Raw genomic sequence first — 15,939 nt, 5'->3', positions numbered from 1 at the left:
AAAACATAATGAGCAGGTGGAGGGAACTGACAAACACTAGACAACACTGGTCATATGAGCCATGGAGGATTTTAATCTACTTCGTGGATTTGTTTTGAAGATTAAATAAACATATGTATATTAAGTGCTCTGTGTTGGTAATAAAATATTATTATTTTAAAATATGCGACCTTTGGCCAGGCACGGTGGCTCATGCCTTCATCCCAGTATTTTGGAAAGCTGAGGCGGGCAGATCACTTGAGGTCAGGAGTTTGAGACCAGCCTGGCCAACATGGTAAAACCCCATCTCTACTAAAGATACAAAATATTAACCAGATGTGGTGGTGGGAACCTGTAATCCCAGCTACTCAGGAGGCTGAGACACGAAAATCGCTTGAACCCAGTAGGCAGAAGTTGGAGTGAGCCGAGATCGCACCACTGTACTCCAGCCTGGGCAACAGAGTGAGACTCCATCTCAAAAATAAAGTAAAATTAAAATAAAATAGGCAGATGCCATGGCCACCAGAAGCCCCATACTATCAGCCATGGTCAACCCCACTGTGTTCTTCGACATGGCCATCGACAGCAAGCCCTTAGGCCACGTCTCCTTCAAGCTGTTTGCAGACAGGCTTCCAAAGACAGCAGAAAACTTTCATGCTCTGAGCACTGGAGAGAAAGGATTTGCTTACAAGGGTTCCTGTTTCCACAGAATTATTCCAGGGTTCATGTGTGAGGGTGGTGGCTTCACACGCCATAATGGCACTGGTGGCAAGTCCATCTACGGGGAGAAATTTGATGATAAGAACTTCATCCTAAAGCATACAGGTCCTGGGGCATCTTGTCCATGGCAAATGCTGGACCCAACAAAAACGGTTCCCAGTTTTTCATCTGCACTGCCAAGACTGAGTGGTTGGACACAAGCATGTGGTCTCTGGCAAGATGAAAGAAGGCATGAAGATTGTGGAAGTCATGGAGTGCTTTGGGTCCAGGAATGGCAAGAGCAGCAAGAAGGTAACCACTGCTGACTGTGGACAACTCAAATATGTTTGACTTGAGTTTTATCTTAACCAGCAGGCCATTCCTTCTGCAGCTCAGGAGAGCACCCTCCACCCCATTTGCTCGCAGTATCCTATCATCTTTGTGCTCTCGCTGCAGTTCCCTTTGGGTTCCATGTTTTCCTTGTTCCCTTCCATGCCTGGCTGGATTGCAGAGTTAAGTTTATGATTATGAAATAAAAACTAAATAACAAAAAATAAAATATATGACTTTACCTCTCTTCTAACTTCATTAGGGCACCCTCGAAGGCTGCAGAAGTAAGAAAAATCTCTCAGCTACTTGGTTTGAGTCTAATCAATGATGCAGGATAAAGATGAAATCTCTCAGCTCTACATACAGGGCTCACTTGGAAGTGTTCGGAACCAGTAATGGATACACACTCAACATGCACTATACATAAACAGGCAAAAATTAGAAAGAAAAAAGCTTGCTCTGAAGTGCCATTCTGGCAGATGGAGACTGGGTATTGTGGAGTGAGAAACTGGGCTAGAATTTGTCAATTAACGATGACTCAGTCTCGCAGGGAAATTAATTCAAAATGTAATCCTGGACTGGGGAGACAATGCTAAAAAGAACAACATTGGGGGAACTGATGACATTTGAATATGCACTGTAGATTGTACAGAAGGAATGTATCAATGTTAAGCTTCATGAATTTGCTGTGATTATGGAAGAGAATGACCTTATTCTTAAAAATATATACACAGAAAGACTAAAGGGAAAAAGAGGCATTATGTATGCAACCTACTCTCAAATGGTTCAGAAATTAGTAATATGTGCACATATGAAGACAGAGAATGCTAACGTGTAAGTGGAAAATTGGTATATCTAAGCAAAGGGTAGAGGGGAGTTCTTTGTACTATTTTTGCAGCATTTATGTTCAAAGGCTTGACCCTGAGCTGTCCTCCAGGCCCTCAGTGCCCCTGTTGCCTCTTGAGAGATGGCTCTTTCTCTCCTGGCCACCTGCTGAAATCCTCACCTGGTGGAACTTGTGGTCTGTTCTCCAGGGACTGCTGGAGTCCTGTGGATTCCCCATGTGTGGAGACTTGGCCTCATCTCAGCCCTGGCTTCTTGTGTCTGGATCCTACAAAAGGAGCCTTGAGAAACAGGAGTCCGTTTTCTCTCTCTGCAAAGTCTGGCTCTCAAAACTACTATCTCACTGTCACTTCCAAAAGCTTAATTTGGTAGTCAAAACTTAGCAGTGACTTGGTTGTTCGGCTCTTTCACCTTTCCCCTGACACTGAAACCTGTGCTTCAGTGAGGGGTAGGCCCCAGGGCATCTTGGTTTACAGGAATAAAAAAATAAATCCACTTAATGTTTGTATAAAGGTAGCTCTTACATATATTTTCCATTCAGACAATTTAATTAGTCCCAACCTGTATTTTATACTTCTCCACTTTATTTTCTACTTTAGGTGACAGAATCACAGTTAACACTGTGAGAGTAAAACCCTCAAGATTTTGATAGTCATCAAGTACAATCAAAAATGACTATACTTGGCCAGGCACGGTGGCTCACACCTGTAATCCCTGCACTTGAGGAGGCTGAGGCGAGTGGACCACTTAAGGTTGGGAGTTCAAGATCAGCCTGTCCAACATGGTGAAACCCTGTCTCTACTAAAAATACAAAAATTAGTCGGGCATGATGGTGGGCACCCATAATCCCAGCTACTCAGGAGGCTGAGTCAGGAGAATTGCTTGAACCCAACAGGTGGAGGTTACAGTGAGCCGAGGTCACACCATTGCACTCCAGCCTGCGTAACAGAGCGAGACTCCACCTCCAATCCATCCCCCACAAAAAAAATGGCTATACTAAATATAAAATGCAGGTTTAAGTAGAAGAAAGGAGTGCATTTTACACACGCAGATTTTTACTACTCTCTCTAAATGATAAATTTTACTACTCTCTCTGAATGATATGGTGATTTGTTACATAAAGTTTTCATTTAAAAAATTCTACCTTGTATGTACATATTACTCACTTTCACAATAATTAAAATGTAGTATAAGCCACAGCTATTGCACCAAAGCAAAGCATAAAATTGTACCGTGAGTCTGTGGACCTGACCCTCCCCCATCTTCCACCCACAATAATAGAATCAGGATTAAAATATTCATTTCCTGCATAAACTAAATGATCATGACAGTCCTCAATGCGTATGGAAATTGCCTAGTGTTCAACAATTATAAATAGCCTAGGAAGGATTTGAGGTGGCAAAATTATTAAAAATGTACATAAAGAAGTTCAGCTGCCCCAAGGAAGCACACAGCTCTCCACAGTGGAAGCAGATCTGTGAGGCTTTCATTTGTTAGGGTCCTGGTTAGCTATAAAGTCACAACAGGGGCCTGGACACTGAGAGAAGGCAGAAGCAGGAAGACAATTTCCCTGCAACATGCGTGGGTCTTCACCTCTCTCTCTAGCCACTCTTCTGATGACCACATAAAGACCAGGATATATGTATATTTTTTAAGTGTCCTTTTAGGCTTACAAATCCCAGATGCAAAGAGAAAACTAAGAAGAATTTAAAACCTTGTTATTTTTAGAGTAATAAACTTTGGGGTCTTTGATTTCCTTGAAATACTTTTTTAAAAAAAGAAAAGATGACTTTGCTTGACTCATATTAGGTGTGCTATTAATGTTGCTAAAAAAGCATTTACCCTTTAAGCACTGTAGATGCTTCTAGAAAAATCAGCTTAATAAAGATATAGAAGAAATGTTTACTTTTAGTTTAACTTGAAATATTCCATGGCCTCTCTTTTTGTATCCTACTCATATGTATAATTTTATGTAAGTTTATTGAACATTTTTCTTATGAAGTAACATAAGGCTTGAAAAATCTTATAGAGCAAATAAAAATTCTCTTCCTTTAAAATTAATGTCCCCCAAAAAAGCAGTCCAATATTCTCCAAATGATCATTTTTTTCATAAAGAACAAATTGTGGAAGTTTTTACTGACAAATTTTTATTATTTTTTGAGTGACTAAGAATAAAGAGTTATAATGAAATTTTCTTGGCGCTTTAGCATTGTAATTTATGACGACTCCAAAAATATACCTATGTATATTAAGTCTGTATTTTACAGGACTATGTATTTTAAATTATACACAAAATAGACACATGTGCATACCCTAAGATTATTAAACTTTACAAATCTACTCATATGTATTTTCTTTCTTTCTTTTATAAAATTTCCTGGTTTTGTATTCATACTATACCTGATCACAAGGTAACCTAAAACACATTTATTTTAATAACTTTTACACATTCATAAATATTTTTAAACCCCATAAATGTTTAACATTAGTGTAGTATATCAAAGTACCATTCTTTTCTCTGTAAATAAATCATTTCTAATCTAAAGACTGGGAAGGAGTGGGGAGAGATGTCAAACGACACAAATCCTTCTGGCCAGGGAATCAAAAGGCATTCCCAGACATTAACTTTTCTTTCCAAATATGAAAAACATATTAAATATATATTTTATAATAAGATGTTTTCCTCATGTTTCCTTTAAGTAAAGTCTGTTTAGTGCATTCCTCTTCCCATTGTGCTACGAAATTCTTGGTCAACTTTGTCATTTCTCCCTCTGCCTGCTGGAAGAAATTCAAAATCACTGTGATATCATTCACTCAACCAAGACTAACCACGTTAGGTACAGGCAAAAAAGAGCTATAATGTAAAAGAAAAATGAAAAATATATATAAATTATACATAGGGACACACACATACACATACACACACACACACACACACGCACTGCCCATTACACTACTTCTAAAGAAAAACAGATACGTCCCACTGTCTGTGTTTGGAAAAGAAGGCAGGCTGTGAAAACAGACATAAGGCATTCATAGGATTGAAATGAACTTTCAGGACGGCTCAATGTTCTACATTTTACATTTTTTTTCAAATTCATGTGGCCATCTGTATCTGTAATTAGGAGTGAAAGCATAAGGGGTTTTTCAAGTGAACCTTTCCTAAAGCTACAAACTGTCATGGTACTTAAAGGAGTGGGTGCCAAATGACTTGTATGTTTCTGGGCAGCCATATCGCAACAAACAGCACATGCGGGTGGCCACGTTGCTTATATTTGAGGTATGCAAGTTAGTGATATTAGTTACACTTGCATCTCACTAGCACAGAAAGTCCTCATATTACTTCTATGATATCTTTCTCACATCTTTTTGCTATGTCTGTCACCAACTGATACGCTATGTCAACTGGATATGTCTGGAGCTGTCAGTAATGTTTCTGTGTAAACATCCTCTTTGAATCAATCCTTTGCCACCTGAATTGTTCCACCTCGCTTCTTTTAAGCAGCACTAACTACTTCAAGAGGACAACCACCACTAAAAACATGACATTGAAGCAATCATTCGTTCTGTGCACACATTTTAATTTCATGCCCTACAGGGGGCAATCGCTATCGGCCTTAAGCAAAAATTGAGTCTTTAATGCTTTATTGTTTTACACAATTTATCTTTCAAATAGTCTATTAGCTCTTTATGAAGAAGAAAAAAACAAGAAGAACAGAAAGAGGGGAAAGGAGAGAAAGGGAGGGAGGGAGGGAGGAAGGGACGGACAGAGGGAAGAAAAAACTACAATATTGTTTTACACAATTTATCTTTCAAATAGTCTATTAGCTCTTTATGAAAAAGAAAAAAAGAAGAAGAAAGGAAAGAAGGGAAAGGAGAGAAAAGAGGGGAGGGAGGGAGGGAGGGATGGAAGAAAGAAAGAAAGAAGGAAGGAAGGAAGGAAGGAAGGAAGGAAGGAAGGAAGGAAGGAAGGAAGGAAGGATTTAAGAAGCATCCAGCCCCCAAATTTGAAGCTACAAATATTTTACCAACTGTATTTTTGTGAAAACAAACTGAATTTGTCAAATGTCTCCCCCTTCGCTTGCATATTCCATTGTTACCCCAGCACAGTGAAACCTAACAGGTTAGGCCAGCCCTGTTGTGACCAGCAGAAGAGAGAGAAGGATTGTGTTTTTTGGTATCACAGATTTAAGATGGGTTTTGCAGTATGGCCTATAATGTACATCTCACAGAAAAAAAAAAAAAAAGGCAAAAGATGTGGGGGTGAGAGGCAGTGGAAAGCAGTGAAGAATAAAAAATAATATGAGCAGGAGAATGTATGAATGTGTATATATGATCAGAACTGGTCTGAAGTCTGTTGCGTGAGTTTTGTTTTCCTTTGACACACGCATTATTTTCTCATTGGCAGGAGCCTCCAGTGAAACATTGGTCTCTTCCTTTTCCCTGTATACACATTAAGGGTGTAAGATCATGAGTCAGTGAGGAAAAGCCGCCTCAGTCAATTAACAGGAGCATAGCTACACTAAGTCCTGCAGTTAGAAGCTCTGATTTAGAGCTGGAGAAGCAGAGAGTGCTGAGCGATGCTGAAAAGCCACTGCCCAGAAAAATGTAAGAAACTTTCCAAATCATCCACTCGTAGAACTTTCTTTTTCAAGGGGAAATTTTTATATATCTTTTTTAAGTATTCGTGTAGAGTAAAGCACTTCTTCCAATAAAGACTTTTTTTTGAAAATTTATATTTACAGCCCAGACTTTCCTGCCCTCTTGTGGAGAAAATACAGAGCTCTCTATTCATATAAATAGGATGATGGCTTTTTAAAACTTGCAGCTGGCTTTTTCAATGGTACGTGTGATTTACTGTCACCGTCAGATCCCCCGATATTCACAGAAATTTACTAGCTGTAAAATCTGAATAACAAAGTAGAGCTAAATAGGTATTATACTGCAAGAAACCATCTAACTCCAGACAAGAAAAAACTGCATCAATTAGGATCTGTTTGTTTGTTTGCTGGGAGGCAGGGAAGGGCACAGAAAGCGAGAGGGAGAGAGCAATTCGTTTTTAGTAGTACTTAGATTTATAAATAAATACATTTTAAATAACTAGCAAAAGAGAGAGGAAGAAAGAGACAGAGAGTTTTCAAAGGGGGCATCAGAAAGCTCTGGTTCTGTTTCCATCTTTCCACCCAGAGAATGGACCAGTGTCTCTCTTGTGGGGGCTGCCACTGCACAATGCCACCTATACAGGACCAGCCTAGGACACAGAACACACGAATCCCTTCGGCAACTCCCATGAAATCACAAAATTCCCCAATTGCTGTAGGTTGTTTTATTTTGTTTTGTTTTGTGACTGTTGCCCAGGCTGGACTTCAAAGGCACAATCATTGCTCACTGCAGCCTCAATCTCCTGGGCTCAAGCAATCCTCCTGCCTCAGTCTCCCAAGTAGCTGGGACTAGAGGCATGTGCCACTATGCCTGGCTAATTTTTTAATTTTTTTGTGGAGATGAGGTCTCACTTTCTTGCCCAGGCTGGTCTCAAATTCCTGGGCTCAAGCAATCCTCCTGCCACAGCCTCCAAAAGTGCCGGGATTACAGGCATGAGCCACTGTGCATGGCCTGCTTTTTTTTTTTTTTTTTTTTAAGAAAGTTGGTTTAAGTGGGTTTAAATTGATCCAAGGAGGCAGGGGCTGAGGGTCCTCAGCTGCACATTCAACATCTAGCTCCAATCAGTGGCCAACTTATGCATGGTTTAGGCACAAATTTGCTTTGGCTGCCCACCAGAAGATGCTACATTTCATTCTAATCGTTACATGTTCTGAAGTTATCATATGAAAAGTGCTACAGTAGGCGGGCAGTGCGGTGGCTCATGCCTATAATCCCAGCACTTTAGGAGGCTCAGGCAGGCAGATCACGAGGTCAGGAGCTTGAGACCAGCCTGACCAACATGGTGAAACCTGTCTCTACTAAAACACAAAAATTAGCCGGGTGTGGTGGCATGTCCCCTGTAATCCCAGCTACTTGGGAGGCTGAGGCAGGAGAATGGCTTGAACCTGGGAGGTGGAGGTTGCAGTGAGCCAAGATCATACCACCACACTCCAGCCTGGGCAACAGAGTGAGACTCCATCTCAAAAAAAAAGAAAAAGAAAAGAAAAGGGCTACAGTAGAATCCAAAGTGTTTTTTTAATGGTTTTATAATGGTGGGGGAAGGAGAAAAATTCATGATCTTAAGTAAAATTATCATGGAAATGTCTTAAACTTCAGAAAAGCAGCATGATCTACTGTAGACAGAGCTTTTCCCTAAGCTGGAGACATTCAGAAGTTCACTAAGCATCCCAAGCATGATGCAAAGCACCAAGGGCAACATGAAAGAAACACAAATCATGAGTCCTGCTTTACATCACAAGGTATCTGCCCAAGGACCAATCACATGCAAGGGCCCAGTCCATCTGGGGAGACCAGGCCTAAGCAACAGCTGGGCAGGAAGGCCCAAATGGGCAAAACAGACCCCATAATAAATGGGCCAGAGAGGGGAGGCCAGAGCCTCTGTGATCTCCTGGGAGGAGATAGAACCTGGGGAGAGAGAAAGAAGAGAGAAGCCTGCTCCATGCAGCACAAACTGGGGATGGCTGATAAAAAGATTGAGCATGTTGAATCTGAAGGAGTCCCAAGGTACGGCTCTCTAAGTAAAAAGTACCTGGCCCCAAAGAAGGCAAGATAGGCTGAACAGGTGGAACGGAACCAGATGAGATTTCAATGCTGCAATCTGGATTTCATCAGTGGGGACCCATGAGTGATGTCTGGGTAGGTTTATTGATGACATTTCTGCAGATGAATCTGAAGAGTGTTTCCAGCACCCTAAGAGTGGGGATGCAAGAGGCAGGGAGGCCGTCCAGGTGGCTGTTAAAGTGATTCAGGCTGAGCTAGAGAGAAGGCAATGAATCCACAAGCTACTGTCTAAAAAGATTAAGTACAGTGACTAGGTGACTAAAGGAAAGAGGGAAAAAATATCTGAGGTTCAAATCCTATGGGGATGGTGGGACATGACATTGATGAAATCAAGAAAGTGGGTGAGTGGAAAATTCACATGCGCTCTGTTTGCTGCCATATGTCAAGTCAGACTCACGTGCTTCACGTGCTGCTGTAGAAGAGTTGTAACTGCACTTTGCAAGGCCAAGGTGAGTGGTTTGCTTGAGCACAGGAGTTCAAGACCATCCTAGGCAACACAGCAAAACCCTGTCTCCACAACAAATACAAAAATTAGCCCAGTGCAGTGGCGTGTAGTCCCAGCTCCTCAGGAGGCTGAGGTGGGAGGACCGTGAGGCCCGATGGTCGAGGCTGCATGAGCCATGATCACGCCACTGCACTCCAGCCTGAGCGACAGAGCAAGACCCCGTCTCAAAAAAATAAAGTGGTAATTTTCCCCACAAAAAAATTTTTAATAAACTTGAAGTCATATAATGGTTTTTTAAAAATAAAGTTTTTCAGTACGCCATTTTAAAAAAACATTCAGCAAAGTCATTGTCTGAATCTCCTGAAAATGTATGCTTTGTCATAATTCAACACCCAAAAATCACATTAATAATTTCTCCGTACTACATATTTATTTAAACATTTACTGATAAGCTAATGTATGTCTAGTGCTGTGCTAGTACAAGAAATTCAAAAAAATAAAATGTAGACCCTCATCTCAAGCAATTTTTAATCTATTAGAGGAATAAGACAGGTACATAAACTACTATAAATACGGCAAAATGTAGTCAATGCTGTCTTAAGGGAGTATGAATACAGTACATAGAAAATCAGAGGAAAGAAGCCATTTCAACTAGAAATCAGAGACAGGATTGTATGTTCTGGGTCTTGAAAATCAGAAAGCATGAAGGTTGAAAATTTCTCCCAAACCTCATAGCCCAAGAATCTGTACAAATGAAGGGAAAGCACACTTCAGGTTGAGAGAGAAGCTTTTTATAAGACAAAAAGGCAACAAAAGAAAAAGATAATAAAAAATTTAAAAAAAGCAATAGTTCTATTCAGGGTACGAAACACTGCATAGAAACCATGAGAGATGAAACTAAAAAAGTAGGCACTGGCCAGTTTTGCAAAAGGTTTTGACTGGCAGATAAACGATCACTACGTAATTCTACGGGTCAGGGCAGCCTTTCAAGATTTCAAACAGGATTTTGGCATGATGGAATATGACCTGTATATAATTCAGCAAATGTTCTTTAAGAGCTTTTTTTTAAAATAGAGATGGAGTCTCACTGTGTTGCCCAGACTGGTTTCAAACTACTGAGCTCAAACCATCCTCCCGCCTCGGCCTCCCAAAGTGCTAGGATTACAGGTTTAAGCCACTATGCCCCACTCCTTTAAGTACATTTAACCTGGCAAAAAAATGTGCTTGGGATAGGGGGGGAAAAATGTTTGCAACAGGTGAGTAGGGGTAACAGAAACAATAATCATGTTAGATAATAACTATCAGCGTCTTAGAACAAAAGCAATAAACAAACTGAATAATCTAATATCATTTTTTACCAAATACCTATCATAGTCTCAGTAGTAAGTATGAGTGCTGACAGACAGACTTCCAGAAGCATTTAAATAAGAAACTAGCAGGATGCCTCCAGGTTATACTTTTTCACTGGAATTCTTAATACCCAGGCTGATCTTCCAACTTAAGTTGCCAAAATAAATGGATATAACCATTTAACAGAGTTCAAAACTGAGCCACAGATGTCAATTCATGTACCCATTAGTGAACTTTTATTAGTGAATATCGCAGCCCAAACCAACATTTTCATTACTATAATAGCAACTCTTCTAGAAGAATAAACATACTGTGTTGCGGTTGGAATATCATGATTTCCTGCTCTCTGGCATTCTTCTCTCTACCTAGGATTAAACCCAAAAGATGAAAGTAATCTACTTATTCTTGGTGAGCCTATGCCCAAGGCCACCCACTCAATTCTTAATTATAACCTCAGATTATACTATCAAAGTCATTAGACTCAAGGGATAGTATCACTCTACAAAACCACAATTAATTCTTTCCATGTAAATTTGCTGGATTACGTACAGGTAAAATCCCATCACAATGAATTTAATTATAATAAAAAGATGTGGAAAAAGATCTGTGTCTCAAGAGAGGGATGCCCTACCAATGCAATGATTTCCACAACCAGGGAATTATTACTAATCTTTGATGTGAAATAATCATTTCTTTCGAAGGAATTCTATCTCCTTCCAATAGAAGGAAGAATAAGATTTTCTTTTGCTCTTTTATTCTTCATCAAGAAATAACTACCCTTAAAAAAATACATTTCATATGAGATTAAGGTGAAATTTTAAATCTGTCAAAATTAAACACAGCAATAAGTCATCCGCATTTTCCTATAAAATTTGCAAATATCTATTTGGATGATAATAACCAGCTTTAGAGAGAGTGTGGAAGCATGAACTGGAACAATCTTTCTAGAGGGCAATTTGACAATATAGATCCACAGTGGTGAAATGTACATACTCCAATTAAGTAACTCCATTTCTAGAAATCCATCCTAAGATTAAGAAATAATAGTAGATATATGCAAAAATTTAGCTTTAAGGGTGTTCACTGAAATGCCATTCATAACAATATAAAATGAGAGCTTCCTAAATATAAAAATATCTACTTGTTTAAATGAATTATAATACATCCATATAAAAGAATACTATGCAGCTACTTAAAATTATGTCAAGAACATCTTTAAATTACTAAAAGACGTTACAAAACAGCACAGCATGACTCTGCCTTTTTTAAATATACATATTTGAATTTTTAATATAAATAAAAGACTGAATAAACTATACTAAAATCATAGCTGTAGATTTCCCTGGTCATCAGTTCAGAAGTATTATTTTTTTTTAATTTATCCATTATTTCCCAATTTTCTTCAACAAATATTGATATAAGAAAAAGGGAAAACAAATGTTTTAGAAACTACTCTTCAGCTGTCTTTTTTCTTCCACTCTTCATCAACCCCCAACCCGCTTCAGGAAAACCCAGGTGAACTCTCAGACTAACCACCAGAAAACAAAATACAAATACTGCACAAACAAAAATGCACCAAAACAGAAACAAAATCCCATGGTTTTTGTTTTATTTTATTTAGAGACAAGATCTCATTCCGTTGCCCAGGCTGGAATGCAGTGGTGCAATCTTGGCTCACTATAGCCTCAAACTCCTTGGTTCACATGATCCTCCTGCCTCAGCCTCCTGAATAATTAGGACTACAGGTGTGAGCCACCATGCTCAGCTAAATTTTTTTAGTTAAAAAACTCCCATAGAGACGAGTCTTGCAGTGTTACCCAGGCTGGTCTTGAACTCCTGTCCTCAAGCCTTCAACTGATCCTCCCACCTTGCCTCCCAAAGCACTGAGATTAGAGTCATGAGCAACCTCACCCAACCTCAGTGTTATTTCCTAATTTCTCCTGCTCAACTTAGAGTACTTGGTTTCACTGCTTATTCATCACAGTGAGTCCATCTTCCCTATAGTTTCTATTGATAAGCATTGTACTCCTTTGACATGGATTCTTCATAACTAATTCTAATGCAACAAAAATAATTGGATTGTTCATATTTACCACACTACAAGTCGACTTTAATATTATTTGCTTGTCCAATCTGGATAGACAGAAGGTCACTGTTTAATAAAAACTATGGTAATACCTTTGAAAATTTTGCCTATCGCATAATGGGAAACTGCAAAAAAATTATTTAAGACTGTGAGTTCTTCTTTTAGAGCTTTAACCCAAAGAGCTCATCCTAATGATGCCCCTGGTGGCAGGTAACATTTAATTTTTCTCTGTGTCATTGAAAAAGAATTAGATGTAAAACTCAGGTAAGAGATTAATATTTCACACCCTGAGGCTAAATACTTCAGCATGAATATTCATAAAGCCTATACTGAGTGAAATCTCATGTGGGCGTAGATTTAAAATGCTTGAATCTTTTACATAGTTCAGAGACTGGGCATCCCAGAGAGAAAGGCAGGAATTCAGTCAACTAACAGGCTATTAATGGCAAGTCTGAACATGCTACTATGGCAAAAAGCATTACACACACACACACACACACACACACACACACACACACACGCCTACAGCCTCCTTCTGAAAGTCCAAACCTTTCTTTCTTCTTGGGCTCCTGTAAGTGATAAAGGTGCTGATGGTCACTAGGAACAAAAATCAGGGTTTCTCCTTGGTGCTTCAGATGCCTATGAATGTGTCCCCTCCTAAGTTCCAAGGGACTTTAAGTGGGGGGCAGGGTGTGCTATGGTTTGAATGTGTTCCATCCAAAATTTATGTGTTACCAACGTGATAATATTAAGAGGTGAGGCCTCTGGCCAGGCATGGTAGCTCATGCTTGTAATCCTGGGCAGGCATGAGCATTTTAGGAGGCCAAGGTGGGTGGATCACTTAAGGTCAGGAGTTTGAGACTAGCCTGGACAACATAGTAAAATCCCATCTCTACTAAAAATGCAAAAATTGGCTGGGCATGGTGGCACACACCTGTAATCCCAGCTACTCTGGAGGTTGAGACAGGAAAATCGCTTGAACCTGGGAAGTGGAGGTTGCAGAGAGCTGATATCTCACCACTGCACTCTAGCCTGGGTGACAGAGCCAGACTCCATCTGAAAAAAAAAAAAAAAAAAAAAGATGGCCTCTAAGAAGTGATCAGGCTATGAGGGCTCCTTCCTTAGGTGTCCTTAAAAAGGGTTTGATGGAGGGAGTTCATCGCTCTTTGCCTGTCCACCTTCTGCCATATGAGGATGCAGCAATCAAGGTGCCATCTTGGAGGCAGAAAGCAGCCCTCACCAGATGCTGGCACCTTGATCTTTGACTTCCCAGCCTCCAGAACTGTGAGAAACAAATTTCTATTCCTTTTCAAATAGCCAGTCTCAGGTATTCTGTTACAGCAGCACAAAATGAACTAAGATGGGGGGGCAGCAGAGAGAAGAAACGTCGAAAACGAAAGGTAGCAATAGAAACTATAGGGAAGATGGACTCACTGTGATGAATAAGCAATGAAACCAAGTACTCTAAGTCGAGCAGGAGAAATTAGGAAATAACATTGAGGTTGGGTGAGGTTGCTCATGACTGTAATCTCAGTGCTTGGTGCTAGCTGGAGTCACTTTATTGTAGGTCCACCCACCCATCCCAGGATGACTGTAGGATCCCCCCCAAGGTAAAAGACTCCAGGTGAATGTCCTAATTTATCTTTCCCTGTGACAACATTGCTCTTGGTCCCTGTAGTAATTTCTACCTTAAGAAACAGGAAAACAAAAGGGAGTTGCTAAGGGCTGAATGTTTGAGTTCCCTCAGAATTCAGATGTTGCAACCTAATCACCAAGGGGATGGTGCTAGGAGGCAGGGCCTTTGGGAGATGACTGGGTCTTGAAGGTGGAACTCTCATGAATGGAACTAATGCCCTTACAGAAGAGACTCCAGAGAGCTGCCCCAACCCTTGTGTTACATAAGAACACAAGAAGACACATCTATGAACCAGAAAGCAAGACCTCACCAGACACTGAATCTGCCGGCACCTTGATCAGGAACTTGCCAGGCTCCAGAAGTGTGAGAAGTAAACGTCTGTTGTTTATAAGCCACGCAATCTATGGCGTTTTGTTATAGCAGCCCAAATGGCTCAAAGAACTCTCTTAAGCCTTATGGAACAAAGCCTGACAGTAGGTAGACATAAGCCAAAGATGGAAAAACAATATAAAATAATAAGGGCAGAACTAAAGAGATAAATATAAAAATAAACATTACGAATAAACTGTCTGGCCAAACAACCACCAAGGTAGCTAGGGAGCCATGATAATAGCCAATAAATGCCTTCAAGGTATAAACAGAAGAGGAGAAAAGTTTAGTGTAGTATCCTGAGTGATGAAGCAATAGAACAAAATTTAATCAACGTAAAATGTAGGCCTAGGGTAAACTTCCCAACACATAGAGGATTTTATAGCCTATTCTTCCCATGGGGTAAGGTATTTTTCCCTCAGAATAACAAAACATGGCAGGACAAATCAGTAGATAATATTCTTTATGAAAGGATCTGGCCTTGACTCTCATATCCAGACTACATGGCTAAATAAATGCATAAGCCATCTAAAGATTCTTCTCACATCTAAGACCTCAGATGTGTGTTTTCTCAATCCTCACTTCTACCAACTTAATACTCAATACATGGCTGCTCCTCCATTCATGCATCCTTCTGCTATCTCAACCTTGTCTACTACTCTGTATCGCTTTACATGTAAACGTCTAGGGAAATAAACTTCAGCAATTGACAGAGGGTCAGATGGCAAAGCAAAGGTACCTCCTCTCAGGAGGTCGGCCGGAGCCCTGAGTTCTGTTCTGCTTCCTGCCAATTCTTATATCCACCATGGTGCACTCCATGCAGAGAGCAGACAGGCTTGTAGATCTGGTAACACCTAAGGATCTAGACCAGAAGGAATGAGGTCACCTAGAAACACAGAGAAGCAAATCAAAGTACAGGGTTGGGATGATATGGAAAATCAGGGCTTATATTCATTCAACAAACATTTACAGTGTAGCTACTACAGGTGGAACTCAGGAAATGCAGAAAAGAGTCTTCAGGCATCGTGTACCAAGACAGCCAGGGGACACACAATTAACTACCATATAATGTGGTTATAATAGAAAAGAGGCAAGAGCACAAAGGACTAAAAGTAAGATATAACAGACAACATAAGTGCTAAGCAAAGAAACTAATAAAACACCGTTCAGACGGGCATAGTGGCGTAAGCAACTATAGCTCCAGCTACTCGGGAGGCAAAGGCAGAAGGACCACTTGAGCCCAGGAGTTCAAGGCCAGCCTGCACAACACAGCAAGATCCCATCTCTTGAAAAATAAAAAAAAAAAACTTACAGTTCAGTTTAAATAATTATTGATTTTAAAATATATAACAATCTAGAACTAAAATCCAAGATAATCTCAACATAGAAACTAATGAGATGGAGAAAATGAAGTAAAATATGCTAAGATTGTTGTTTCGTACATGAATAATAAATATACAATTAATAATCTTAGGCACT

General features: G+C 39.9%; 1 pseudogene; it reads left to right on the top strand.

Annotated features, from left to right (window-relative positions):
* Positions 1–524: 524 nt before the first annotated feature.
* Positions 525–10,393, top strand: LOC105537249 (annotated as a pseudogene).
* The last annotated feature ends 5,546 nt before the right edge of the window (positions 10,394–15,939 follow it).

The sequence above is a fragment of the Mandrillus leucophaeus genome, unplaced genomic scaffold (genome assembly GCF_000951045.1).
Source record: "Mandrillus leucophaeus isolate KB7577 unplaced genomic scaffold, Mleu.le_1.0 Scaffold17, whole genome shotgun sequence".
NCBI lineage: Eukaryota > Metazoa > Chordata > Mammalia > Primates > Cercopithecidae > Mandrillus > Mandrillus leucophaeus.
This window is presented reverse-complemented; position numbering and strand designations above follow the sequence as displayed.